At 33.0% G+C, this 12,168-nt stretch overlaps 1 long non-coding RNA gene across 1 annotated transcript; it reads right to left on the bottom strand.

Annotated features, from left to right (window-relative positions):
* Positions 1 to 733: 733 nt before the first annotated feature.
* Positions 734 to 1,133, bottom strand: LOC101493174 (uncharacterized). The gene is made up of 3 exons (XR_190372.4): positions 1,071 to 1,133; positions 907 to 979; positions 734 to 790 (listed from the first exon to the last, which is right to left on the bottom strand). It is a non-coding gene; the product is annotated as an uncharacterized lncRNA (long non-coding RNA).
* Positions 1,134 to 12,168: the final 11,035 nt, after the last annotated feature.

Raw genomic sequence — 12,168 nt, 5'->3', positions numbered from 1 at the left:
TCAGTCGAGCATAATAGAAAAAAGAGAAACGAGAAAGTTGGGAAATGCATCCAACATTGGTGTACTTTTCACAATAGTTTGAAACTCACTATATAGTGATAGAAACAAACCCACATATGTTTTCTATCCAATGTGGGACTTTAGTATTTATAGAGTTGAAAATGACTCAATAACTGAGAGTTTTCCAATGTGCACTACAAGAAATTGTACGTTTAGTGACAGTAAAAATCTATAGGTAAACGTATAAAAACCGTTGGAATAGCCAAAATTACCTATACCAACAGGTTTTTTTTCGTGGTATATAATTACCCAATACCTACGGATTTTCGCCGTGGCTATAAGGTATAGTGACATAATTGTTTCCGTTGCGGTAAACATTTGATTTTACCTACGGATATTTCACTGTTGGTATATACTTTAGCCATAATTTATAAATATTAATTTTTTGTTATCAACAAAAATTATATAATAATTTAAAATTTATTTTATAAAATTAACCAAATATAAATATACAATGAAATATATATATTTAAAGTCAAATTAAAATAAAAGGTGTTCATCGTATATATTAAAAATTAAGATAAAAGTCTAACAACGATAACACAATAGTTAAACAATGTTCACCATAGTGCATTGTAGTGAATTTTTACTTAGTAGTGGAAAACGTCTTACTAACATTTAAAATAGACATCTTGTGTCATACATAACAATCTCAAAAAAAATTAAGAAATTTAGTCCACTAAATTGCCAATATTCCATCTTCAACAACAAATTAGCTTTTAATCTTCACCTACAATCAATAAAATAACAAATGAATAAATACACGATTCCACATAAAAATATTACTAACAAAATAGAGAAAATGTTAATGATTTTAATTAAAATTAACTAATACTATCTAATTACCATTTTCATTATTTTCGTTGTTGTTTGGACTAAGTGAATTCAAATGGTTTTGAGCACTAGTAGCATCAGGAACCTATCACAAAAAATAGAAAATATTACTTCTAAAAAATACAATTATGGAACTTATGAAGTTAGTTGGATAAGATTAATAACTTAAGATATACCTGTCTTGCAGCTTGTATTATATCATTAACAACTTTTCCAGAAAATCGATTTTGAATTAAAGTCATCACATTTGCTAACAAGTTTTCCATATTCATAACTCTTTCGCGCAACTCTTCATTTTTAGATGCACAAACCTTCAGTTTTTTAGAATGAGGAGTCTTGCCCATACATCGTGTAAGACCCTTAATTTTAAATCCTAAGTTATACAATTTTAGGGTATTTTGTGTTGAATTTCTTAGGCTTTTAGCCCAATTATTGGTATTTTGTGAGTGAAATGCCAAAAATATATTTTTGAAAATCCGATTAAAATTAATTGTCGAAGAAAATTTATTTACCTTACAAAGAATTTAATACCGGACAGTTTAATTTAAAATATCTTGGGTTGTTGAAAATTTTATTTGTCAATTGAGTTGCGACGAGAGTAGATATTTTTATCAAAATAGTTTGAGATGTGAGTGAAATGATGTGTGTAAAAATAGTTAGATATTTGTTTTGTTGGTTTTAATTTTAATTATAATATATACATATATATATATATAAATATATATATATATATGTGTGTGTGTGTGTGTGTGTGTGTGTGTGTGTGAATGACAAGCAAGGAAGGCAGAAAGCCGAAAACAATCATTTTTCCTCCTGTGCCACGCGAGATCTTCTACTTCCTTCCCTGTTTCAAAAAATGTTGGTGTTTTTTTTATTTAAAAAAACAAACACAAACTCTCATTTTTCTTCTAGATCTAAGCTTCGTTTCGAGAAGTGACAAAAGAGGAAGATACCGTTAAGGTAAGGGCTCCTTCCAAACTTTTAGTTTGCATTTAGGACATTATTTGTGATTTTGTGGAAAAGAAATTTGATGTAATTGATGTGTGAATTTGTAGAAAATGAATTTAATTCGATTATGTGTGATTCAGTGGAATTTAAATTTGAGGTGTGGTTTGCGGTGATCTATATTTGATGTGATTTATATGTTCATAATTATTATTATGAATTTTTAGATGTGATTTATTTGCGGATTTTGTGGAAAATGAATTGATGAAATTTGGTGGTTTATGGGTAAAAATTTGGAGTTTTAAAATTGGGTGAGTTAGGTTTGAATTGTTGAAATTTAATTGAGATGTTATATGTGTGTTGTGGAATTGAATTGATTGTTGTTGGTATGAATTGGCAGTAATTAAATTTGATGTGTTTGAGTTACTTAATGAGTCATTTTCAAATAAATGAGTTTGAACTGAAATTGAAAGTTTACAAAAAATTTAGAGTTGTGAAAGAGTTCAAATTTTAACTAAGTTAAAGAGTTTGAGCTAAAAGATAGATTGAAATTAAAAATGGTTAGAGTTTAAATGTTACTCTTTTAATTACTTTTGACCTAAGTTTTAAAAAGGAAAAAAGTTTAGAGTATTTTATTAACTCAAAAATTTCGGTGCTTTAATAGTCGAGTGTGTGTATGTGATATTTGGACAATATTTGTTTTATTTAGTTTTAACTAAATAATATAGATTATTTGATTTTTAAAAGTTTGGTGTCTGAGAAAGATTTAATTTTGGTAATTTTGTTGTGTTTGGATTAGTTTTATTGTGAACAAATTGTTATAAATATTCATGTTTATGTAGTTAGCTCCTTGAGTTTCGAAAAGGAATCGAGACCGTTGGCACCGAGTTAGCGATGGGGAGAATTCTGATATATTAATGTTGTTGTGGTGATTTATGGTTGAAAATTTTAAAAATTGAATATAGGTGATTAATGTTTGAAAATTTTGGTGATTCATGTTTGGTGAAATTGACGTGTTCATAATTAATATTATGAATTTTTTAGAAGAAATTTATGTATGAATTGGTGGAAAATAAATTTAATTCAATTTATGTGTGGATTGAATTTGGGGAGGTGATTTATGTGTGTTTGTGAAAATTGAAATTGGTGTGAATAAATATGTTTGAGTATGCTCTGTGTTGTATCTAAAAATCATTAGTGTTAAATGACTATTAAAAATGAGGAATCTTTTAATAGCTGCATTTACTTAATGATTGTGGTGAAAAGAGTCAGAGTATGCTCATGCATTTCATAGTACATGGTGACAACGATGGGGCCATGGTGATAGTGGTGACCGTGATGTGAATTGTTGGTTCATCTTATCCTTGTAGGGTTTGTCGCGTCGTGCTAGTATGTGAGAGATTGCACTCTAGAATGTGCTGATATGTGAGCGATTGCACTCTAGAAAATCGTGTTGGTCTGTGAACGACTGCACTCTTGTATGTCGTGCTGGTCTGTGAGAGACTGCACGCTAGTAAATGGTGCTGATCTGTGAGAGATTGCACTCTAGAATATGCTGATCTGTGAGCGATTGCACTCTAGAAAATCGTGTTGGTCTGTGACGACTGCACTCTTGTATGTCGTGCTGGTCTTTGAGAGACTGCACGCTAGTAAATCGTGCTGATCCGTGAGAAATTGCAACTTGGTAATTAGTACCGGTCTGTGAGAGGCTGTACAATTATGATTTACGCCCTTCGAGGAGGGTTTTGGCTTTGAATTCCGGAATAAGGCATTCTAGCATATATGCATTGCATTAGAGTGCTTGGCACGCGAGTTGTGTTTGTTATACTATGAAGATTGTATATACATATTGGGTTGTTGTTGTGATTTGCCTTAATTGCTTTGAGGTGTGAAGTTGGGTTGGTTAAGTTTCGATGTAATTATGTGTTCATAATTGATAATATTAATGTTTGAAGTGTTGATTGATTCAGAGTCATTTTAGAACTAAAAATCTGCATTTTCTTAGTTGTATTCGGTTACGATAGTTCAGTTTGTCAAAACTTCATTTTTCGACATTATTATGCATTTTTGGACATATGAAAACCCTCTCGAGCAGTATACTAAGTTGAAAGGTTACTTTGTGTATTTGAAATTTAAATGCTAAGTGTTATTTGTTAATTTCGATCGGTAACCCTTTACAATTATTGTGGAAATTTGGGCTTTGCCCTCAGATGATACTCGAGTCCATTCCACCGATTGTTACCTTGATGATAGAAATGTCGTTAGACTTCCCTGACTGAGATTCGCCGACTGCTTGGGGATACGACCCCATCTCAAGTAGGGCTACTTATACGAGGAGGGTAGCGAGCACGAGTAGGAGAGTTGGAGCAGTATACCTCGTGGAGCTCACTCGCGAGAAGATCGACTATCTGGTACCAGCAGGATTGGTGCTCGGAATGAGTGGGGCATGGGAAGACGTAGAGGATTCCTCAATTAGGGTTGAGGAAGAGGCTACCGTAGGAGTTGAGGATATAGTGGTTGAACCAGGGACTGGCGGAAAGGATAAGGGGCCGAGGTCAGTGGAGCGAGAGATTACAGGACCATCTAGGCGGGCTGAGTCAGAGCTTCCTTCTCCGGGGAATGATCGCTTACCGACCATCACAGAGTTATTGAAATGTTTTGAGATTCTAGCGCCGCCAAAGACTCCTATCTTGTGGGTGGTTCTGACTTCTAAAGAGACCGATCCGTCTATGGATGTTGATGAGGAGGAGGTTACCTCGAAGATGGATATTGCGTCAGACGGGACTTGTGGAGTGTGTGGATGTCACCCATGTTATTGTAGTTACTAGAGTATGATCAGATTAGTTTTGTTGTATAGGGACTTGATGTCTTCTTTTGGTGGCTGTACTTATTTCATTTTGGGATGATTGTAACTATACTTATATGGTCAGATACCTTCTGTTTTGGTGGGTCCATGTTCCATTTTTTTGACATGACCATGGGGGAGTAGTATTTCTTGGAGCAGTACTTGTACACGTGTTTGCTGAGAATACCCCAGTGATATCAGTGATGCCTGATAGGTCTCATAGCCCCGGTGTATTTTATATTTGGATATTTTGGTTTATCACCTCAAGACTATTTCAGTTTGTTATAAGTATGATGTAATTAATTATGACATTTGTCGTTTGTGCTACTTTTTGATATTTTATTAATTGGTTAAATAAAAAAAATACACTCGAGCTGTCAAAAATCGGAGTGTTACACATCGCATACGTCCGTTTTTATCAGGTCCTTGTACTTGATAAAATATGTCATCCTTCCAAGACATAGAACCTTGTGTGTCTATGGTTGATTGAGAAGTTCCAGCCTCATTACTATGTTTTTTTAGTTCTTCCAAAAAAATAAAATAAAAAATATTAATGATTGAAAATACCAAATTGAAATTGACATTCAAAGCATGTAGTACTACAATAAGATCCAATTAAAAAAACTTCGACACTGCATATAGGCTAACAAGTACAAAATCTACTAAAAGGACAAGTGAAAATCCAATACAATCATCATACAATTGAAAATAAAATTCAACACTTTGTCAAACTTAATTTATACACATTTTATATATTTGTACCGTTTAATTATTATCAAAACTTACAATCAATCTTGCAGCCTTTCCATTGACAATTGTTCCGTCTTTACGAGTGCGAGTATCAATGTAAATCTCTTTACATTCGGGCAACACTCATTTGCCCTTTTTTTTATCTACAACCAAACAAATAAGTTAAATACATTTCATTTTTAATTAAAATTAAAGCCATGAAAATAGAAATAGAAATAAACCTTCTCATCAATAAGCTTTGGGAGACTTTTTGAACCCATACAATGAACATCTTCAAACTTAGCACGGTTTTGCCTATTAAATTTACTTATTTTCTGCAATTGATATACAATGTTAGTCTAAATAATAAACTCTTTAATATATTACTCATAATATATACGACTTACTTGTCCTTCATTAGAAAATCAATGACAAACCAAACCACGATATTGATTTGGGTCAATCCTATCATCTGGTACAAGAGATGCAACTTCTTCTTCTTCTTTAGTAGGGTCATATGCCATTGACTTTAGATCACGCTTCCTAATAGTCCTCACTACCCTCCCCGTATAAGTAGCCCTGCTTGAGGTGGGGTCATATACCCAAGCAGTCGGTGAGTCTCGATTAGGGAAGTCGAAAGAAGTTTCCGTCGTCAAGGTAACAGTTGGTGGAATGATCTCGGGTATCATTTGAGGGAAAAACTCAATTTCCACAATAATTGTAAAGGGTCACCAACCGAAATTTACAAATAACACTTAACAAAATTCTTATAATTTCAAATGCTCAAATGAACCTTTCGTCTTAGCATACTCCTCGAAAGGGTTTTCATATGTCCAAAAATGCATAACAATGTTGAAAAATGAAGTTTTGACAAACTGCACTGTCGTAGACGAATACAACTAAGAAAATGCAGATTTTCAATTCTAAAATGGCTCTGAATCAATCAACACTTCAAACTTTAATATTATCAATTATGAACACATAATTACATCGAAACTTAACCAACCCAACTTTACACCTCAAAGCAATTAACGCAAATCACAACAACAACCGAATATGTATATACAATCTTCATAGTATAACAAACGCAACTCACGTGTCAAGCACTCTAATGCAATGCGTATATGCTAGAATGCATGATTCCAGAAATCAAAGCTAAAACCCTCCTAGAAGGGCGTAAATCATAATTTACAACCTCTCACAGATCAATAATAATTACCAAGGTGCAATCTCTCACGGATCAACACGATTTACTAGCGTGCAGTCTCTCACAAACCAGCACGACATACAAGAGTGTAGTCGCTCACAGACCAACACGGCTTACTAGCGTGCAGATGCTCATAGACCAGCACGACATACAAGAGTGCAGTCGCTCACAGACTAGCACAATTTTCTAGAGTGCATTCGCTCAGAGACCAACACATTCTAGAGTGCATTCTCTCACAGATCAGCACGACGCGACAATCCTCACAAGGATAAGATGAACCAACAATTCACATGGCATCATCTTGTGGCCCATCACGGTCACCACTATCACCATGGCCCCATCGCGGTCACCATGTACTATGAGATGCATGAGCATACTCTGACTTTTTTCACCACAATCATGAAGTAAATGCAGCTATTAAAATATTCCCCATTTTTAATACTCATTTAACACTAATGATTTTTCAAATACAACACAGAGCATACTCAAACATATTTATTCACACCAATTTAAATTTCCACAACCACAAATAAATCACATCTCCAAATTCCATCCACACCTAAATTGAATTAAATTCACTTTCCACCAAGTCACACATAAATTTCTTCTAAAAAATTCATAATATTAATTATGAACACATCAATTTCACCAAACATGAATCACCAAAATTTCCAAACGTTAATCACCCATATTCAATCTCCAAAATTTTCAACCATAAATCACCACAACAACATTAGTATATCAGAGTTCTCCCCACCGTTAACGGTCACCACTATCACCATGGCCCCATCGCAGTCACCATGTACTATGAAATGCATGAGCATACTCTGACTCTTTTCACCACAACCATGAAGTAAATGCAGCTATTAAAATATTCCCCATTTTTAATACTCATTTAACACTAATGATTTTTCAAATACAACACAGAGCATACTCAAACATATTTATTCACACCAATTTAAATTTCCACAACCACAAATAAATCACATCTCCAAATTCCATCCACACCTAAATTGAATTAAATTCACTTTCCACCAAGTCACACATAAATTTCTTCTAAAAAATTCATAATATTAATTATGAACACATCAATTTCACCAAACATGAATCACCAAAATTTCCAAACGTTAATCACCCATATTCAATCTCCAAAATTTTCAACCATAAATCACCACAACAACATTAGTATATCAGAGTTCTCCCCACCGTTAACTCGGTGCCGACGGTCTCGATTCCTCTTCGAGACTCAAAGAGCTAACTACATAAACATAAATATTTATAACAATTTGTTCACAATAAAATTAATTCACACACAACAAAATTCCCAAAATTAAATATTTCTCACACACCAAACTTTTAAAACCAAATAATCTATATTATTTAGTTAAAACTAAAAAAAAAATATTGTCCAAATTTCACATACACACACTCGACTATTAAAGCACCAAAATTTTTGAGTTAATAAAATACTCTAAACTTTTTTTTTCTTTTTAAACTCGGTCTAAGAGTAATTAAAAGAGTAATATTTTAAACTCTAACCATTTTTAATTTCAATCTATTTTTTTGCTCAAACTCTTTAACTTAGTTAAAATTTTAACTTTTTCACAACTTTAACAAATTTAATTTTTTGTAAAATTTCAATTTCAGTTCAAACTCATCTATTTGAAAATAACTCATTACGTAACTCAAACACATCAAATTTAGTTACCGCCAATTCACACCAACAACAATCAATTCAATTCCACAACATACATATAACACCTCAATTAAATTTCAAACAATTCAAACATAACTCACCCAATTTCAAAACTCCACATTTTTACACATAACCCACCAAATTTCATCAATTCATTTTCCACAAAATCCGCAAATAAATCACATCTCAAAAATTCATAATAATAATTATGAACATATAAATCACATCAAATACGGATCACCACAAACCACACCTCAAATTTAAATTCCACTAAATCACACATAATTGCATTAAATTCATTTTCTACATATTCACACATCAAATACATCAAATTTCTTTTTCACAAAATCACAAATAATGTCCTAAATGCAAACTAAAAGTTTGGAAGGAGCCTTTACCTCCGTTGTAGCTTTAACAATTTTATAATTAAAACTAAACCAACAAATATCTAACAATTCTTACACACATCTATTCTCCAATTACTTTTTCAAAAAAATATCTACTCTCATCGCAACTCAATTGACAGATAAATTTTTTTTAACAACAAGTGACATTTTAAAAAATCTGCCCGATATTAAATTTTTCGTAACATAATTAAATTATTCTCTGACAAATAATTTAAATCGGGTCTCAAAATATATATATTAAAATATATATAAATATTAAACATATTATTAACTCTAATAAAGTATGTTTTTGATATTTATTTTACGAAATAAAATTCAATTGAGCTGAATGCCTACGCAATTTAACATAAAATACCTTAAAATTGCATAAATTTGAGTTTATAAAATTAAGGGTCTTACATTACTACCCTCCTAAAAGAAGTTTCGTCCTTGAAACTTAAGGTAAGAATAATAACCATACTAGGTTTTCACTCAAACTCAACATACATGATAGAACTTGTTTCGTCATGCCTCCGTGAAGAAAGTGTCATCTATCCCTTTTCATAGGATGCTTAATAACTTTATTCGTTATCATAGTCGGTAAGACTCGTTCGTTCCATTCAACATGATTTTCTCAACTATCAACAAGAGATCAAGGATGATCAGTTCCTCAATTTGTTAATAAGTAGCCAACAATCATGATGGTGGCTTAGACTATCTTAACCGAACTGTAATAGCACTCTTTGCGACTTGCACTTAAGGTTATTCTAATGCACAAGCGGTCAAACAATATTCTCAACGTCCAATGAGTTTCCCTTATTTTCCTATAACTTTGATACTATCGACGAAGTACAATCACCCATCGCTATGTCACATAGCCTCATATACGTCCACTTGGTATGAAACATTCATTAGGTATCAAACTGAAACACTAAGTATGACACTAACATACTGAGCACAAAATAATCATTACCGTCGAGAACCCCCTAATTTCTTCACTGCCCACAAATCCTCGATTTCTTTAGTCATACAACTACATCAAATCACAACGTTAAATTTCTTTTTCACAAAATCACAAATAATGTCCTAAATGCAAACTAAAAGTTTGGAAGGAGCCTTTACCTCCGTTGTAGCTTTAACAACCGATTTTGACACCGTGATTAATTACAGTAAAATTTTTGTTTGCATCGCCACATCCAAAGTTGGCTCACTAGTACCATAGCGTAGAGATGAGCAATTTTCCATTCTGTCACTTTTTGAAATGAAGTTCAGAAGTTGAAGAAAAATGAAAGTTTATTTTTGAAAAAAAACCAAAACTTTGTTTTTGGTAACAAAGAGAAAAGGAAGAAGAAGTGTGAAGTTGGTGTGGAATGGCATGAAACGTGATTTGCTTTTTCTCTTTTAATAATTACATCCCAACATCCGGTTGGTGATCAAAGTTTCCTCAAATATTTTCGACAACATGCAAGAACTTTACCACCTACAACACACAAACTTCCTTCAAGTTTAGTACTTCATTTCAAGAGTCACGTCTCCAACAAAAATCCAACTTGAATTTCATTCATTGATTAAGACCTACATTTGTCTCATGCCTAACACCTCAAATTCACGCTTCACTAGTCAATTTCCTACATACTTCACCATTCTGGACAAACCCGAAAATAATTTTCCTACATCTACTGCCAACATTTATTCCGATACTTCTTAATTTCACCGCGTCCTTTCTCTACAGCTTGATGATTATCTTTTCATTCTGACAGGTTAGACACACTATATTCACTCCATCACTTTTCCATTTATACAAACCTTAAATTTCTACCTCGAACCTTGATACATCTTTAGTATAGTGATTTCAATAAATCAAGCCTTACTAGTTCCCACCAAACTTTTCCATTTCATGCTCAATTCTTCCCTACCCAACACAATAGCAACCCCCATGACATGTACTTAGTAGTGCCATTGTATAATTGACATACCTTTATAATAACAATGTCTGAATTACAGGTGAGATCATTCCTTTCATGAACCTTTAATTATCATAAGCTACATCTCTATGTGCTGCTCCAACAAGCTTTCTTGGCACATTTTCCAAAATTTGGTTCATTCGCTGGATTCTTATTCCTTCTCAACCTTCACCAAGATGAAAACTGAAAGAATCAAACAATCGAACGTCCTAAAGAACTATTTGTCAAATGTTCCCAATAAGCATTTTCCTATGGAGTAATTAGCTAAAACCTCATCCTCATAACTTTGCAGTAAAATATCTCAAAGACCCACATATTTTTCATCGTCCATCTAGTCACTAGAACACTCATTTAAAATCTTAATGTTTGGCTTCCCAAGACCAACATCTAAACCATAAATCATTTGTCACATTTCTTCTTTTTCACACACATTGTATTCACTCCATCACTTTTCCATTTATACAAACCTTAAATTTCTACCTCGAACCTTGATACATCTTTAGTATAGTGATTTCAATAAATCAAGCCTTACTAGTTCCCACCAAACTTTTCCATTTCATGCTCAATTCTTCCCTACCCAACACAATAGCAACCCCCATGACATGTACTTAGTAGTGCCATTGTATAATTGACATACCTTTATAATAACAATGTCTGAATTACAGGTGAGATCATTCCTTTCATGAACCTTTAATTATCATAAGCTACATCTCTATGTGCTGCTCCAACAAGCTTTCTTGGCACATTTTCCAAAATTTGGTTCATTCGCTGGATTCTTATTCCTTCTCAACCTTCACCAAGATGAAAACTGAAAGAATCAAACAATCGAACGTCCTAAAGAACTATTTGTCAAATGTTCCCAATAAGCATTTTCCTATGGAGTAATTAGCTAAAACCTCATCCTCATAACTTTGCAGTAAAATATCTCAAAGACCCACATATTTTTCATCGTCCATCTAGTCACTAGAACACTCATTTAAAATCTTAATGTTTGGCTTCCCAAGACCAACATCTAAACCATAAATCATTTGTCACATTTCTTCTTTTTCACTTTCTATCATTAAATAAAATTCTAAACTCTGATCCTCGAAATCTCCAAATATCCATCACGTCGTCTAATTTCATCCATTTCATCTTAAGATACAATACAAGGTCTTATTCATCATTGACTCTGATCGTCTTAGTAATCTCACTAATTAAAAACTCTTCTAATCATAACACAACATTTTTAGTAGATCTTCCAACACTTTCGTCCATAACCTAAATTATTTATGCCTGCCTACTTCAACTACCTCAATTATACAAGTTTAAGGCGTCACTTGGTCCTCCATCCAACCTTGTGGATTTTAAATCATCGACTTAAAGATCAACCATCTTAGGGTCCCAAATCAAATCTCGAATAATCTCCCCGACTTATCAAAATATTCATATACTCCTAGTAATTACTATCTTTTAATAGAAGCTCAAAGCTTACAATGTTATAATCCCTAAGTATTCTGGTA

Source organism: Cicer arietinum, chromosome 3, assembly GCF_000331145.2.
Source record: "Cicer arietinum cultivar CDC Frontier isolate Library 1 chromosome 3, Cicar.CDCFrontier_v2.0, whole genome shotgun sequence".
Taxonomy (NCBI): Eukaryota; Viridiplantae; Streptophyta; class Magnoliopsida; order Fabales; family Fabaceae; genus Cicer; species Cicer arietinum.
This window is presented reverse-complemented; position numbering and strand designations above follow the sequence as displayed.